The sequence below is a fragment of the Rhinoderma darwinii genome, chromosome 1, assembly GCF_050947455.1.
Source record: "Rhinoderma darwinii isolate aRhiDar2 chromosome 1, aRhiDar2.hap1, whole genome shotgun sequence".
In the NCBI taxonomy this organism is placed as follows: domain Eukaryota; kingdom Metazoa; phylum Chordata; class Amphibia; order Anura; family Rhinodermatidae; genus Rhinoderma; species Rhinoderma darwinii.
Window position 1 is genome coordinate 300,172,640 of NC_134687.1, and position 18,852 is coordinate 300,191,491.

Here is an 18,852-nt window from a genome sequence, read left to right on the forward strand (position 1 = left end):
TGCCAGTAAGGAGAGAAATGATGAAGGCGATCCTGACGTCATCCGAAGAGAAGGACCTGGCATGTAGTCTGAAGTGGATCAGGCACTGATTTAAAAGTCCCCTGCAGGTCCTCGGGTCTCTGTCATAGCGTGGTGGTAGCGGCAAGAAACACAGGGGATTGGTACCGGTACAGACAGGAAGTGTAGCAGGAGGAACAGCAGGAATGGGTGCGACGACGACTGTGGTTGGAGCAAGTAGCCGATGGGCAGTGGCGTTCACCGACAGGAGGAGTTGGTCTTGTCGAGACTGGAGATCCTCCATCTCGGCCAGCATGGCTTGTGTCGTCAAAGTCTCAGGTTGACCAGCGGGGTCCATGGCCTGAGTGTACTGTCACAAAGCGGGTTAGTGGCCAGACGTGGCAGATTCCTCCAGACGTGGCAGATGACACAGGACGTGGCAGATTCCTCCGGACGTGACAGATGACACAGAACGTGGCGGATTCCTCTGGACGTGGCAGATGACACAGGACGTGGCGGATTCCTCCGGACGTGGCAGATGACACAGGACGTGGCAGACTCAATACTAAAGGCACAACACGGGAAACAGGAACAGAAACAAGGCACGGGTAACAACTGGAACGGGAAACACTAAGGGACCATTTGCAAGACAGACTGGGAAAACTAACAACGCTCAGGCAAGGATCAGAAGGCCTGGGGCCTTCTTATAGACCAGGAAATCATGGCAGTTGATGATGATGACGATTTCCTATGGGACACAGCAGAACGGAGCGTAAGAGAGTGTTGGCGTCTCCTAGGAAAGAAATGGGGACCAGCGCTCACGGATCCATGGGAGGTGAGTAAACCCGACGACCCGCGGCCATGGACGCTACACAACATGACAGCTTTTACACTGCTAATATTTGTGCATGATCAATAATGGTGGGCATTTCTGCAAAGATACCAAATATTTCTTTATTATTAGTCTATTTTAGTATTCTGGGACCTTTAATGGTGGCCATATTGGTGGCCACCCAGCTTTCCCAAAAGTAACCGATATAACTAAAAAGAGGTTGACTCACAAACTGATATTTACTGGAGCTTTTTTTGTCTTAGGGGAATGTTCTTTATAATAAACCATTTGTCACAGTCTCACCTGCTTCCAGGCTGGTCAGCTGATCGATCTGGTCAGCCTGCTAGAGTAGTCAGACGGTGGTCTAATAAGCTGTCAGGTCCAGTGTCCATTCATATTAGGCAGCACCCTATTTAATGTGCCTCCTCCTTGCCTCAGTCCCGCTGTAGATAGAGCTCCTCTACAGTTAGGTTCAATTTAAAGTTTGCCCTGCAGTTCTCAGGGGTTGCTTACTGAGTAGCTTGCGCCAAGTCTGACTACAATACCTTTTTGAGTTTAACCAGACCATGAGAGAATTACTGGCCTGAGGCCAGGAGGAGGCATTTAAAGTAGGGCACTGCTTAATATGAGTAAACGTCGGACATGACAGCTGTTTGATCCGGCGTCATCCTACTCTAGCAGGCTGACTAGATTGATGAACTGATCAGCTGCCCAGACAGGAAGCAGGTGAGACGGTGACACACAGTTAACCCATTTAAAATTCAGTTATAATCTAATCCTATTGATCTAATGATAAGTGTTCTAAGGCTGGATTCACACGAGCATGTTACGTCCGTAAAGGACGGAAAGTATTTCGGCCGCAAGTCCCGGACCGAACGTACTGCAGGGAGCCGGGCTCCTAGCATCATAGTTATGTAAGATGCTAGGAGTCCCTGCCTCGCTGCAGGACAACTGTCCCATACTGTAATCATGTTTTCAGTACGGGACAGTAGTTCCATGGAGAGGCAGGGACTCCTAGCGTCGTACATAACTATGATGCTAGGAGCCCGGCTCCCTGCAGTGTGTTCGGTCGAGGACTTGCGGCCGAAATACGTTCCGTCCATTACGGACGTAACATGCTCGTGTGAACCCAGCCTAAGGCTGGTTTCACACGACCTCTATTTTCAGACGTATTGGAGGCGTTTTACGCCTCGAAATACGTCTGAAAACAAGCCTCGAATACGTCGGCAAACATCTGCCCATTCATTTCAATGGGTTTGCCGACGTACTGTGCCAATCACCTGTAATTTTATGCGTTGCTGTCAAAAGACGGCACGTAAAATAACAGCCTCGTCAAAGAAGTGCAGTAAACTTCTTGTGACGTAATTGGAGCCGTTTTTCATTGAATCCAATGAATAACAGCTCCAAATTATGTCTGTAATTGACGCCTCGCAAGACGCGAGTACGAGCAATTACGTCTGAAATGCAGGAGCTATTTTCTCCTGAAAACAGCTCCGTAATTTCAGCCGTAATTGACGTTATCGTGTGCACATGCCCTCAGTGTACAGTGGGACCTCACCGATGGTCATAGATTCTTTCACAGTCTGGATCTTTTACATTTCTGCATTGGCAGAGATAGAAGGATATCCGGAAAAGGAAGAAGACCATACCCAGGACAATTATAGCCATTACATAACCTTTAAGCACTAATACTGGCTGCATAGGACAGCTATAGACCATTTGTCCGAATTTCATCCCAGAAGCTCCTGTGTCTCAGTCAGTAGCTCTGCCCATCTGAAACAATGGACGGCTCCACTGCTGAATATATTTTCCACCTTCTTTTGATTCCTGCCTCTTTGGATTTCTTGCCCTGATGGATTTCACTATTTTATTTTATAAGCCTCGACCTTGCACCTCCTCCAAACCAGACTATTGAGCTACCTGCCTCTATCCTGGTTCCTTGCTGCCTCTCTACAAACTGTTGCTGCTTAGGTTTATTACAGAACTTAGAATAGTTATGTATCACCAATAGGCTCCCAAGTTGAAAAAAAAATTATAACGCACAGTATAAGTTTTTTGTGGGATGCCTCTGGATAGAATGGCATAGTCGATGTCTACCACCACAATGGAGGCAAAAGGACACTCTATTTGGCGAACGGGAGCCTATGGATATGTTTAATGAAAATGTCAGGAGCAGTATAAACCCAGCCTAAGGGTCTATTCACATGGTGTGGTCAAGCTTTGTTTTTTGCCACAATTTTTGCGGAAATGTGATCTGACCACACCATGTGAATAGAGTCTGAGCCTGCGAAAGGTGTTTGAACTTTTCCTACATTGCTGCCCATTGAGTATTATCACTCTTGCCAACCCCTGTATCTCATGTGAGAACTCAAGCAGCAGAAGCAAGGTGTGTAAAAAATTACTTTGTAGACAGCTTGCTGCATTGTCAAAGAAATAAGGGCTACTAAAATATCACACACAGGGGCGTAACTAGGAAAGACTGGGTCCCATAGCAAACTTTTGACTGGGGCCCCCCTCCCCTGGGTGTCACACAACCCCCCCCCTTGTAGATAGTGCCTTTTTTACAGCCCCCCCTGTAGATAACGCCATACAGCCCCCCTCTGTAGATAGTGCCATACATCCCCCTGTAGAGAACGACATACAGCCCCCTGTAGATAACGCCATACAGCCCCCCTGTAGAGAACGCCATACAGACCCCACTGTAGGGAACGCGATACAGCCCCCACTGTAGGGAACGCCATACAGCCCCCCCTGTAGAGAACGCCATACAGCTCCCCCCCTGTAGGGAACGCCATACAGCCACCCCCCCTGTAGGGAACGCCATACAGCGTTCCCCCCCTGTAGGGAACGCCATACAGCGTCCCCCCTCCCAAAAAAATGCGACCTACAGTGTGTCCTACAAAATACATGTACCCCCTCTCCACAGGATCTCCACAGGATAGGGGATACATGAGTGATCGCTGGCAGCGATAGGGAGAACGGGGGACTGAAAGGAGCGCTGCTCACGCATGCGCACAAGCACGACCGGTGCTCCATTCATTTCTACGGAGCTGCCGACACAGACCCCGGAAGTCCGAGGTTTGTGATGGAGAACTTCAGGGGACTTTCAGTCCCCTGTTCTCCCTATCAATGCCAGCGATCACACATGTATCCCCTATCCTGTGGAGAGGGGATACGTCTTTTGCTCTATTTTGCGCCTTCAGGACCAGACATCATTTAGCCATTTTTAGCACGTGTTAGTTAAATGGCTCTAACTTTTTTTATTTGTTGGGCTAACGACGTGATCTTTTCGACGTTTTTTCCGTAGACAATGCAGGTTTCATTTTTTATCGTTTTTGTACACACCTTTTTTGCTATTTTAGAATTTTTATTCATAAAGTTTGAAAATAATAGTAAAAAAATAAGCTTTTTTACATTTCATCTATTTTTTTGGGGGTAATAACATAGTTTTACCCTAAAATAGACCTTTTATTTGTGATCGTCATTGTCTACCGTAAATTTTTATATATTACATGTCTATATTAGGGTAATTGGGTCAGCGCTAGCGTTACAACAATGATTAGCGGGGGGAACGTTTTTTTTTTGGGGTGGGTATTTTATGTGTATTTATTATTTACATTTATTTTGCACTTTACTTTATTATTTTTTTATTACTATGGTCTGTCCCTCAAAGGTCAGAAAAGACCTTTGGGGAACTTTATATTTTTTTTTCTTTCTTTTACACCATGTTTTTCCACTGTAACTGGGGCTGCACAGCAGCCCCAGTTACAGGGGAAATCAGCCCTCTCATAGTGACGATTGTCACTAATAGGGCTGTGCTGGGTCTAGTAAGACCCAGCAGCAGTCTGCCACTAACGGCACCCGGCGATTATGTGACCAGTCAGTCACATGATCACCGGGAGCAATAGAGACAGCGCCGCTGCTGCTGCCTCTATTCCTGTACACAGCGCACATTCAGCGCTGTGTACAAGTGATCAGAGAAGACAGAAGCAGCGAAAGCTGCTTCTATCCTCTCCTCAGGGTCCCCGGCAGTCACTGACAGCTGGAGACCCGACATTCAGCTGCCCAGTCGCGCGGGCAGCAAGTTAAAACCCGAGCCGTAGAAAGTCTATGTCTCGGGTTTTAAGGACCCTGACCGCTGGCCGTAAAAATACAGCCAGCGGTCAGGAACCAGTTAATGGCAGAGCGGGGAGATACCTCCCTGCTCTGCCGTAGTGTTCAGTGGCGTCCCGCTGTAGCAGCCATAGCGGCTGCTAGCGGAGCCTCCGGCCATGGTGGGGGCCCGTGCCGGCGGGTGACACGGGCCCCCTCATGCCGCGGGCCCCGTAGCAGCCGCTACTGCTGCTACGGCGGTAGTTACGCCACTGATCACACACACACACACACACACACACAAAAAAATAAGGCTTATACTGTATACTTCTTTAACCCCTTGGCGACATCCGCCATATATATATGGCGCTGCTGCCAAGGGATTTGTGAAGTGTGATTGTGTAGGCTCAGGAGCTGCGCCTACACCATCACTTGCAGTTGCTGGCTGTATTATACAGCGATCACCTCCTTCCAACGGCCGGGATCGGAGATAACTCAGATCCTGGCTATTTAACTCCTTAGATGCTGCGTTCAATGCTGACTGGCCATCTAAGTGGTTAGAATGGGAGAGGGGCTCTCTCTGTCAGCCTATTGCTCCCCCAGCGCGATTGCGAGGTGCCAATGGGTTGCTATGGCCTAACAGGGGCCCCCAGGACTGCCATCTTAGCACACCTATTAGGCCCTGCTTGACATGCTTTAGACTGGTGGTACGCAGATAAATTGCAACTTCCACTATAAACCCATTCAACAATTCTACATCATGGCTATAATAAAGACACATACACTATTTAAATTAACTTTTAAAGCGTGGAGGTAGGCCACAGCTTTTTTTTTTTACATAGAGGACCTTGCGATTTATGTATTAATGCTGATAGATGAGGTCACCAGAATGCCAACCACCGCTCATGTGGCAGGCATGTTTTTGTTGGTGCGACTTGGCGCCTCTTTGGATACTCCCTACTATGGCAAGGTCCTCCCAGGAGCCATCTGTAACTACTGAAAAATCCAAAACAATATATCACAACAAAATACAAAGTAGGGAGGGTGGGAGGGAGAAAAGTTGTAGTTTTCTTTGCCTAGAAGTGTGGTCAAAGAGGAAGAGCCAACTCCCATTCACCCCTTATAAAAAGGTAAAAGCCCTCCCTAACACTTGACTGCATTGACACTGTATCTGATTAAGCTCCCTTTAAGGTCTCCAGGACCAGCAGCAGGCCTGCTGCTGGTCCTGTTGACCTTAAAGGGGGCTTGTCACGATCTAGGGGTATGTGAACCCACTAGGCTGCTCCGCCGTATCTGGCCAAGTCACAGTCGATACAAAGTATATACAAAGTTCGTAGCACAAGGGTACCTGAGATAGTTCAGATAGTAGCAGAGGCTTTTGCACAGATGGGATTTGACGTGGCAGGTAGCGCCAGACGTGGCGGATGATACCAAGAGTGGCAGATGACGCCAGACGTGTTGTGTGACCGCAGGCATGGCATGTGACACCAGACATGGTGTATAACAGCAGGCGTAACGGATAACACCAGACGTGGTGTATAACAGCAGATGTAGCAGATAACACGACGCGACTCCAACACTAGAAGGGCTCAGGAACAAACACAGCACGGTATACAGGATACAGGTAGCAGGGCACTAGGAGCAGGATATAACTAAGGGACCATTTGCAATACGAACATGGGTATACAACAACAACGCTCAGGCAAGGAGTGGAAGTCCACGGGGATCTAGGGATATGTTAGGGAAACTTTAGTGAGTGTGCGCGCTGGCCCTATAAGATCGGGGACGAGTGCGCGTGCACCCTATTACACAATTAAGGATGAGAAGGCTGCGCAAACTGGCGTCCCCGGGGAGTGAGACGCTGGCAGACGGCCAGGTCGCAGCTGTTTGCCAATGGGGAGCGGCGGCGGTCCGCAGCTGCAGTCGTTACAGTACTCCCCTCTTCTTTGGTCCAGAGCATAAGAGGAATTTTTTTAATGAGGGTAGGTGCATTAAGGTTCTCTTCCTAGGACCTCTCCTCAGGACCAAACCCTTTCCAGTCCACTAAATAGAAAGTCCTTCCTCCTACTCTCTTGTAGTCTAGAATCTCCTTCACCTCGAACACTTTAGAAGAACCGCTGGGAGCAACTGCAGAACTAAGAGCTCTACTGTAGCAGTTTAGGACCACAGGCTTAAGGAGGGATACGTGGAATGATTTGGGAAATTTGAGAGTAGGAGGCAAACAAAGTTTATAGGATACTGGGTTAATCCACTGCAGAACTTCGAAAGGACCGAGGAACCTAGGAGCGAATTTGTGAGAAGGCATCTTGAGTCGAATGTTTCTCGAGGCTAGCCAGACTTTGAATCCAGTAGAGAATTGAGAAGGAACTTTTCTTTTTTTATCGGCATGCTTTTTCATGCGGTTCACTGCTTGGAGAATCGTATCCTTCGTTTTCTGCCAGATGTGAATAAAAGTCCCAAAAAAGAGTTAGCTGCCGGTACTTGAGTCAAGGCTGGCACAGGAAGAGGGACTCGTGGGTTTTGGGTGTACACAATGTAGAAAGGAGAAGAGACAGTAGACTCACTTGTATGATTATTGTAGGAGAATTCCGACCAAGGCAGAAGTTGTACCCAATTGTCATGTTGGCCAGAAACAAAATGACGAAGATAGTTCTCCAAAATTTGATTGGTCCTCTCCACTTGACCATTGGACTGCGGGTGATAGGCGGAAGAGAAGTCCAGCTTAACATCTAGCAGGTTGCACAGGACTCTCCAGAACTTGGACATAAACTGTACACCCCGATCTGAGACAATATGCAGAGGAAGTCCGTGCAGATGGAAGTTGTGTATAATAAACAGATTTGCCAGGCGAGAAGCAGACAGAAGACCAGTCAACTGAATAAAATGTGCCATTTTAGAGAAGCGATCCACTACTACCCAGACCGTAGTACATCCAGCTGAGGGGGGGAGGTCTGTAATAAAGTCCATAGCGATATGCTACCAAGGAGCATCAGGGACAGGCAGGGGTAGGAGCAGACCAGCAGGTTTGGAGTGGGTAGATTTGTTCGAGGCACAGTTCGTACATGAAGAGACATAGTCTGCAACATCTGTAGGCAGTGTGGGCCACCAGTAATGAGGCCCTGAGTCTTTCGAACACCTGAGTGCCCCACTAGTTTAGAGCTGTGTCCCCAGCGGAGAATTCTCTTCCGGTCTGCAAGGCGGACAAAAGTCTTTCCGGGAGGAATGTCTCTAATTTGCAGAGGGTTAGCGGCAATAATCCTAGAAGGATCTATGATGTATTGAGGCATTTCCTCAGAGTCATTGGTTTTAAAGGAGCGAGACACATTCTTGTCTGCAGGACAGAAGTGAAGCAAAAACTGAAATCGAGCAAAGAGCAACGACCATCTGGCTTGGCGTTTATTTAATCATTGAGCCGACTGTAGGTACGTGCAGTTCTTGTGGGCAGTATAGATGATAATAGGATGCATAGCACCCTCCAGCAGGTGTCTCTACTCCTCAAAGGCCAACTTGACGGCCAGCAACTCCCGATCCCCGATAGAATAGTTGCTTTGTGCTGGAGAGAATAATTTTGAGAAGAGTTTAGAGTTCTTTTGGCATAGTACTGCTCCCACACCTACGGAAGACGCGTCCACCTCCAGAAGGATCTGCCGATTTGCATCAGGGTGATGGAGAACACAGGCTGAGGTGAAAGTGCTCTTGAGATTCATAAACTCGGATTCTGCCTCCGGAGGCCAAACCTTGGCGTTCACCCCCTTCTTGATGAGGGCTGAGATTGGAGCAGCCAAAGACGAGAAGTTCAGGAAAAATTTCCGGTAGAACTTAGCGAATTCCAAAAAACGCGGTATAGACCGCAGGCCCTGTGAACGTGGCAATTCGAAGATGGATTTCACCTCAGGATCCATTTTCAGATATGATGTTGTAATGACGGGGTAGGGAGACAGACAGGTGAGCCCTAATCTACCCGCCACTCAGTCCCTGCCTACTTGCACGGCCCGTCCTAGGCGACGGCATACAACTGGGCGATGGTCCCTACGCTCAATAAGTGTACGACAGACAAACAGACAAGGGTACACAGAAGCTAAGGGAAATGGGGCAGTTGCCCACGGCAACACCGTGAGCAACAGTAGTAGTGAACGAGCCGAGTCAAACCAGGAGTGTACGAGGTACCAAACGCAGAGCAGGAGCGTAGTCAGTAAAGCCAGGGTCAAAATGAAGCAAGGTCAATAATAATAGCAGGAGCAGCAGAGCCAGGAAAGAGGAAAGAATCACAGGCAGAGGACAAGCAGGAAATTAAGGTATAAATAGACCGAGGGCGAGAGCTAGAACCGTCTGGCCAGGCTGTGATAGGTTCTCCCACTCCTGAGCCTACCAGCCTGAGTGGTAGCAGATCGAGTCACTCTATCAGACCTAGGAGCAGGTGCAGACTGATTAACCACGGGCGTCGACACAGAAGCTGTGTCTGGCAGAACCTTTACAGATGTAGCTCAGGAAAGACAGCGAGCTCTTCTCGAACACACACTTCTCGAGTTTAGCATAAAGACGATTACTCCTTAACTGCGACAGAACTTGCCGAACATGCCTCCGATGCGTTATCAAATCAGAAGAGTAGATCAGGATGTTGTCCAGATAGACCACCACACAGACATACAAGTCATTTACAAACTCCTGGAACACAGCTGTAGTGGCCGTCTCGGGTGTTAATCTTTGTGAACATCTTGGCCCCACGAATTCTATCAAAAAGTTCTGAAATGAGTGGCAGGGGATGTTTTTGACTGTAATTTAGTTCAGGCTCCGGTAGTCGATACATGACTGAAGAGATCCGTCCTTATTCTTCCAGGAGAAGAATCTGTCTCCGGCTGGGGAGGAAGACTTCCAGATGAACCCTCTCTCGAGGTTCTTCTTAACGTAAGCGGACATGGCTAGGGTCTCTGGCAGGGAGAGAGGATAAACTTGCCCTCGAGGTGGTGAGGTGTCAGGAAGTAACTCAACAAGGCAGTCGAAGATTCGATAAGGGGGAAGAGTCTCTGCTTCCTTCTTACTGAAGATGTCCGCAAACTAGCATAATGAGACGGTAGATCGGAGAGTGATTGAGGCAGTGGAGGCAAAACAGGACAAACCTGTGGCAGGCAACGTCTAAGGCATCTGGGCCCCCATTGGAGGACTTCTCAAGAACTCCAGTCGAGAACCGGAGCGTGTAGACGAAGCCAAGGCAGGACCAGCAGAACAGGATTGATAGCTTTAGGTAAAACAAGGAAGGTAATCTGTTCCGAGTGATGAACTCAGATTTTTAGTGTCAGTGCTTTAGTGACAGACACAATAGGATCGGACAATGGTAGTCCATTTACAGAGGCAACAGCCAGGGGTCTCTCCAGAAGAACTGTGGGTAGATGTAGGCGATCCACTAAATCCTGCTGGATAGAATTTGCAGCTGCTCCAGAATCCAGATAGGCAGAGAGGGAGTGTGATGTCTCTCCAGAGATGATGGTTACAGGAATAGATAACTTGGAAGAGGCTTTGACGTTTGGCGTCGTTCCACCTAGGGTTGTCTCTCCAACCAACCCTAGGTGCTGGAATTTCCTGGCTTTTGTGGACATTGGCGCACTAAATGGCCTTTAACCCCTTAATGACCAAGCTTGTTTGGACCTTAATGACCAAGCCAGATTTGTCAAATCTGGCATGTCTGACTTTATCAGAGAATAACGCTGCGAAAGTTTTGAATATCCAAGTAATTCTGACCTTGTTTTTTCGTCACATGTTGTACTTTATTTTAGTGTTAAAAGTAGACTGATACGATATGCGTAAATTAATTAAAAAAAATAGAAAAATTGAAGAAATTTAGTAAAAATTAAAATGTTTCTGTAATGATGGCGGTAGGGAAACAGACACGTGAGCCCTAATCTACCCGCCACTCAGTCCCTGCCTACTTGCAACGACCCGCCCTAGGCGACGGGGTACAACTGGGCGACGGTCCCTATGCTCAATAAGTGCACGACAGACAAACAGACAAGGGTACACAGAAGCAAAGGGAAATGGGGCAGTTGCCCACGGCAACACCGTGAACAACAAGAGTGGTGAACGAGCCGAGTCAAACCAGGAGTGTACGAGGTACAAAACGCAGAGCAGGAGAGTAGTGAACAAGTTGAGTCAAACCAGGAGCGTACGAGGTACCAAACGCAGAGCAGGAGAGTAGTCAGTAAGCCAGGGTCAATACGAAGCAGGGACAAGTAGTTCAAGAAGCTGCAGCAGGGCCAGGAAACCAACAGAGAAGAATCACAAGCAAGGAGGAACAGGAAAGGCAGGTATAAATAGACAGAGGGTGGGAGCTAGCTCCGTCTGGCCAGGCTGTGATAGGCTCTCCCACTCCTAAGCCTGCCATCCTGAGTGGTGGAAGATGGAGTCAGTCTCACAGACATAGAAGCAGGTGCAGACTGATTACCTATGGGCATATACACAGAAGCTGTGCCTGGCAGATCCTTAACAGTACCCCCCCCTTTTATGAGGGGCCACCGGAACCTTTCTAGATGGACCTGGTTTATTGGGGAAACGAAGGTGGAACCTCCTGACCAATACCCCAGCGTAAACATCCCGGGCGGGTACCCAAGTCCTCTCCTCCGGCCCATATCCTCTCCAATGGACCAGGTACTGGAGGGAGCCTTGGACTATCTTGCTGTCCACAATCTTGGCCATCTCGAATTCTACCCCTTCAGGGGTGAGAACGGGGACAGGAGGTTTCCTCGAGGGAGCCAAGGACGGGGAGCAGCGTTTAAGGAGGGAGGCATGAAACACGTCGTGTACTCGAAAAGATGGGGGCAACTCCAGTCGGAAGGAGACAGGATTGAGGACTTCAATGACCTTGTACGGCCCAATAAACCGGGGAGCAAACTTCTTGGACGGGACCTTAAGGCGCAAGTTCTTAGACGATAGCCACACCAGATCCCCGACCATAAACAAGGGGTTAGCAGAACGTCTTCTATCTGCCTGAGTTTTTTGTATGCTCTGGGACGCCTCTAGGTTCTTCTGAACCTGGGCCCAGACTGTGCACAGTTCCCAATGAACGACCTCTACCTCGGGATTGTTGGAACTACCAGGTGAAACGGAGGAGAACCGTGGATTAAACCCAAAATTACAGAAAAAGGGGAGACCCCTGACGAGTTACTGACCCGGTTATTAAGGGAAAATTCGGCGAGTGGAATGAATGAGACCCAATCATATTTACAGTCAGAGATAAAACACCTTAAATATTGTTCTAGAGACTGATTAGTCCTCTCAGTTTGGCCATTAGTTTCAGGATGGAAGGCAGAGGAGAAGGACAGATCAATCTCCAACTTTTTACAGAAGGCTCTCCAAAACAAAGAAACAAATTGTACCCCTCTGTCAGAAACAATATTGACAGGGACCCCATGGAGACGCAGGATGTGTTTGACAAACAAGGTAGCTAACGTCTTAGCATTGGGTAGTTTCTTGAGGGGCACAAAGTGGCACATCTTACTGAAGCGGTCTACTACAACCCACACCACCGACTTGCCTTGAGATGGAGGCAGATCGGTGATAAAATCCATCGAGATATGGGTCCAAGGTCTCTGGGGAATGGGCAAAGAACGTAGTAAGCCCGCTGGTTGGGACCTGGGAGTCTTGGACGTAGCACAAACCTCACAAGCGGCGACGTAGGCCTTAACGTCTTTAGGCAACCCAGGCCACCAATAGTTTCTGGCAATGAGGTGCTTGGTACCCAGGATGCCTGGATGACCAGATAGTGCGGAGTCATGATTTTCCCTAAGTACCCTTAGCCGGAATTGCAGAGGAACAAACAGCTTGTTCTCAGGAAGGTTCCCGGGAGCTGTACCTTGATCAGCAGCAATATCAGAGACTAAATCAGAATCAATAGAGGAAATGATTATACCTGGAGGCAAAATACAAGCAGGATCTTCCTCCGAAGGAGGGCTGGCCATGAAGCTACGCGACAGTGCATCAGCCTTAATATTTTTAGACCCAGCCCTATAGGTAACCAAAAAGTTGAATCTGGTAAAAAATAACGCCCATCGAGCTTGTCTCTGGTTTAGCCTCCGGGCAGATTCTAGGAAAACCAGATTCTTGTGGTCGGTAAGGACCGTTACCTGGTGCCTAGCCCCCTCCAGGAAGTGGCGCCACTCTTCAAATGCCCATTTAATGGCTAAGTGTTCGTGGTTGCCAATATCATAGTTACTCTCCGTGGGCGAAAACTTCCTGGAGAAGTAGGCACAGGGACGGAGATGGGTGAGGGAACTGGTACCCTGGGACAAGACAGCACCCACTCCCACCTCGGACGCATCAACCTCCACGACAAATGGCTCCATTTGGTTGGGCTGAACCAGCACCGGGGCCGAGATAAAGCACTTCTTAAGGACCTCAAAAGCCTGGACAGCCTCAGGAGGCCAGTGGAGGAGATCAGCACCTTTGCGAGTGAGGTCCGTAAGAGGCTTAGCGATGACCGAGAAGTTAGCAATAAATCTCCTGTAATAATTAGCGAACCCCAAGAAGCACTGTAACACCATCAGGGAGGCAGGTTGGACCCATTCCGCCACAGCCTGGACCTTGTGGGGGTCCATGCGGAATTCATGAGGAGTGAGGCTTTGACCCAAAAATGGTATCTCCTGCACCCAAAACACACATTTTTCGGTCTTCGCAAACAGTTTGTTTTCCCGAAGGACCTGGAGCACCTTCCTGACATGCTCAATGTGGGAGGACCAGTCCTTGGAAAACACAAGTATGTCATCAAGGTACACTACAAGAAATACCCCCAGATAATCTCTTAAAATCTCATTTATGAAATTCTGGAAGACCGCGGGAGCATTACACAACCCAAAGGGCATGACGAGGTATTCGAAATGACCTTCGGGCGTGTTAAACGCAGTCTTCCACTCATCCCCCTCTTTGATGCAGATAAGGTTATACGCCCCCCGTAGATCAAACTTAGAGAACCATTGGGCCCCCTGAACCTGATTGAAGAGATCAGGAATCAAAGGAAGGGGATACTGGTTCCTTACAGTGACCTTATTCAAGTTACGGTAGTCAATGCATGGCCTAAGACCACCATCCTTCTTCCCTACAAAGAAGAAGCCAGCACCTACCGGAGAAGTAGAGGGGCGAATGTAACCCTTGGCCAGGCATTCCTGGATATACTCTCTCATGGCTTCACGTTCGGGACAAGAGAGATTAAATATCCTACCCTTAGGGAGCTTAGCTCCTGGTACCAAATCGATGGCGCAATCGTATTCTCTATGAGGAGGTAACACCTCGGAGGCCTCCTTAGAGAAAACATCAGCAAAGTCCTGAACAAACTCAGGTAGCGTGTTCACCTCCTCAGGGGGAGAAATAGAATTAACCGAAAAACATGACGTCAAGCATTCATTACCCCATTTGGTAAGCTCCCCAGTATTCCAGTCAAACGTGGGATTATGCAACTGCAACCAGGGAAGGCCTAAAACCAAATCGGATGATAATCCCTGCATCAACAGTACAGAGCACTGCTCCAAATGCATGGAGCCAACAAGGAGTTCAAAAACAGGGGTATGCTGTGTAAAATAACCATTAGCAAGAGGAGTGGAGTCGATACCCACTACCGTGACAGGTTTAGGCAAATCAAACAAAGGCATAGCTAGAGACATAGCAAATTCCACAGACATGATATTAGCAGAAGACCCTGAATCCACGAAGGCACTGCCGGTAGCAGACCTACCACCAAAAAAGACCTGAAAGGGAAGCAAGATTTTATTACGTTTCATATTTACGGGAAATACCTGTGCGCCCAAGTGACCTCCCCGATGATCACTTAGGCGCGGAAGTTTTCCGGCTGCTTATTCTTACGCCTAGGACAGGTGTTCACTTGATGCTTGTCATCCCCACAATAGAAGCAGAGACCATTCTTCCTGCGGAACTCTCTACGTTGTCGGGGGGACACGGAGGCCCCGAGTTGCATAGGTACCTCCGAGTCTTCCGTGGAAGAGCGTAGCAACGGAACCTCGGGAGGCATCATGGGGGAGTCAGAGGGGAAAATACAAAAACGTTCCAGTTGTCGTTCCCTGAGACGTCGGTCAAGTCGTACCGCTAAAGCCATAACCTGGTCTAGGGAGTCAGAAGAGGGATAACTAACCAGCAGGTCTTTCAGGGCGTTCGACAGACCCAACCTAAACTGGCACCTTAAGGCAGGGTCATTCCACTGAGAAGCTACGCACCACTTCCTAAAGTCAGAACAATGCTCCTCCACAGGTCTCTTACCCTGACGTAAGGTCACCAGCTGACTCTCGGCAAAGGCAGTCCTGTCACTCTCGTCATAAATGAGTCCGAGAGCAGAAAAGAAAAGATCAACGGAGGAAAGTTCAGGTGCATCAGGGGCCAAGGAGAAGGCCTACTCTTGGGGCCCTTCCTGGAGCCGGGACATAATTATACCCACCCGCTGGCTCTCAGAACCCGAGGAGTGGGGCTTTAAGCGAAAATAGAGCCTACAACTCTCCTGAAAGGAGAAAAAAGTCTTCCGGTCCCCTGAGAACCGGTCAGGCAACTTGAGGTGGGGTTCAAGAGGTGAGGTGAGGGGCACTACCATGGTAGCATCAGGCTGGTTGACCCTCTGAGCCAGGGCCTGGACTTGTAGGGAGAGACCCTGCATTTGCTGAGCCAGGGTCTCAAGGGGGTCCATAGTAGTGTGAGGGACCAGGGTAGACTAGGTAAAGGGCCTGTGATTATGTAATGATGGGGGTAGGGAAACAGACACGTGAGCCCTAATCTACCCGCCACTCAGTCCCTGCCTACTTGCAACGACCCGCCCTAGGCGACGGGGTACAACTGGGCGACGGTCCCTACGCTCAATAAGTGCACGACCGACAAACAGACAAGGGTACACAGAAGCAAAGGGAAATGGGGCAGTTGCCCACGGCAACACCGTGAACAACAAGAGTGGTGAACGAGCCGAGTCAAACCAGGAGTGTACGAGATACAAAACGCAGAGCAGGAGAGTAGTGAACAAGCCGAGTCAACCCAGGAGTGTACGAGGTACCAAACGCAGAGCAGGAGAGTAGTCAGTAAGCCAGGGTCATATGAAGCAGGGTCAAATAGTACAGAAGCTGCAGCAGGGCTAGGAAACCAAACAGAAGAATCACAAGCAAGGAGGAACAGGAAAGGCAGGTATAAATAGACAGAGGGCGGGAGCTAGCTCCGTCTGGTCAGGCTGTGATAGGCTCTCCCACTCCTAAACCTGCCATCCTGAGTGGTGGAAGATGGAGTCAGTCTCACAGACATAGAAGCAGGTGCAGACTGATTACCTATGGGCGTATACACAGAAGCTGTGCCTGGCAGATCCTTAACAGTTTCCTTATTTTTAACTGCAATATTTCACATATGTACGTACATACTGTTTAATTTTTTTTATTAAATATATATTTCCATCTCTTTACTATTTTGGCAGCCCTATTGAAAAAAAACAAACATTTTTGAGCAATTTAGAAGACTTACAAATTTAATAATAATTTTATACATTTTGAAGTACATTTTGTTTTCCTGCACCAAGCCAGGTTTTCAGAGGCTCATAGGTGTCAGAATGATGGAAACCCCCACAAGTGACCCCATTTTGAAAACTACACCCCTTAAGGTATTTTTTAAGGGGTGTTGTATTTATTTTGATCCCACAGTTTTTTTTTAAGAATTCATGCAAAGCAGGCATAAAAAAATATAATTACAATTTTTTCACAAATGTGGCATTTTATAGAAAGATTTCTTTGTAAAGCGAATATGAGAAGGAAGAAACACACCTCAAAATCTATCACCCTGTTTCTTCTGTTTTCAAAAATACCCCTATTGTGGCCCTAATGCGCTGCCTGGACACACAGTAGGGCACAAACCGAACAGGGCACCTGGTAGCTTTCAAGACACCAATTTTGCTTGAAAATGTTTTAGGCCCCACTGTACATTTGGAGAGGCTTTGAGCTTCCAGAACGATAGAAACTCCCCATAAACTACCCCATTTAGAAAATTAGACCACCTAAGGTAATTATCTAGGGGTGTAGTGAGCCTTTTGACCCCACAGTTTTTTGCTAAATTTAATGCATAGCATGTGAAAAAAAAATTATTTCACTTTTTTCATAAAAGTATCACTTTGAAGACCAATTTCTTTATAAAGCGAACATGAGAATGAAGAAACACACCCCAAAATCTATCACCCTGTTTCTCCTGTTTTGAAAAATACCCCTATTGTGGCCCTAATGCATTGTCTGGACACATGGCAGGGCCCAAAAGGAAGGGAGCAACCGGAGGCTTTCAGGACTCATATTTTGCCTGAAAATGTTTTAGGCCCCACTGTACATTTGGAGAGGCTTTGAGCTGCCAGAACGTTAAAAACTCCCCATAAGCAATCCCATTTAGAAGTAGACCCCTTAACGCTCAGCGACGTAATATTCCGTCGCGCTGACCATCCCGTTCGCGCTCAGCGACGGAATATTACGTCGCGGGAGTAACGGCCGTCTTCCCGACACATGCAGGAGCTGTGACAGCTGCTGTCTCATACAGCAGTTGCCACAGCTCCTATAGTGGGGACCGAAGGCTGTGTCTCCGCTGATTAACCCCTTAAAAGCCTCGTTCAATACTGAACGCTGCTTTTTAGGGGTTTAGCTACCATCGCCGGCCTGCTACACGATAGCGGCCAGCGATGGTGACTATGGCAACCGGACACCTAACAATGGCGTCCGGCTATGCCATCGACTGAAGCCTAGTGGGTCCTGACAAAGTCAGGACCCACTATGCTTGCTGTCAGTGAGTAGCTGACAGCTCTAATACACATGTAGTGCAGTGTATTAGAATAGCGATCAGGGCCTCCTGCCCTCAAGTCCCCTAGTGGGACAAAGTAATAAAGTAAAAAAAATGTAAAATACAGATGTGTAAAAATAAGAAAATAAAAGTTTGAAAAGTAACAAAAGTAAAAATCCCCCTTTTTCCCTTATCAGTCCTTTATTATTAATAAAAATATATAAAAAATAAACTATACATAATTGGTATCGCCGCGTCCGTAACGGCCTGAATTACAATATTATTTTGTTATTTATCCTGCGCGGTAAACACCGTAAAAGAAAATAATAATAAACCGTACCAGAATCACAATTTTTTGTTCACTTCACCTCCCAAAAAATTGAATAAAAAGAGATCAAAAAGTCGCATGTACCTAAAAATGGTGCTACAGTTCGTTACGCAAAAAATAAGTCCTCGCACGACTTTATTGATGGAAAAATAAAAAAGTTTTGGCTTTTAGAATAAGGTAACACTAACGGTATGTGCACACGATATCGACAATTATGGCTGAAATTACGTCTGCATTTCAGACATAATTGCTGGTACTCGTGTTTTGCGAGGCGTCCTTGTTTTCAGGCGCCTCGTTTACGCCTGAAAATAGGTCGTGTGAACCCAGCCTAAAAGTCAATGATTTTTTACAAAAAGTATTTTATTGCGCAAACGCCATAAGACATAAAAAAAACCTATAAACATCTGGTATTGCCGTAATTGTATCGCCCGCAGAATAAAGTGAATATGTCATTTATAGTGCACGGTGAACGCTGTAAAAAAAATAGAATAAAAAAACAATAGTAGAATTGCTGTTTTTTAGTCACCACGCCTCTTAAAAATAGAATAAAAACTGATCAAATAAATAGTCACATGCACCCCATGAAAACTACAATGAATTCCTAAAGGGGTCTAGTTTCCAAAATGGGGTCACTTTTGGGGGGTTTCCACTGTTTTGGCACCACAAGACCTTTTCAAACCGGACATGGTGCCTAATAAAAAGGAGGTCTCAAAATCCACTAGGTACTCCTTTGCTTCGGAGGCCGGTGTTTCAGTCCATTACCACACTAGGGCCACATGTGGGATATTTCTCAAAACTGCAGAATCTGGGCAATAAATATTGAGTTGCGTTT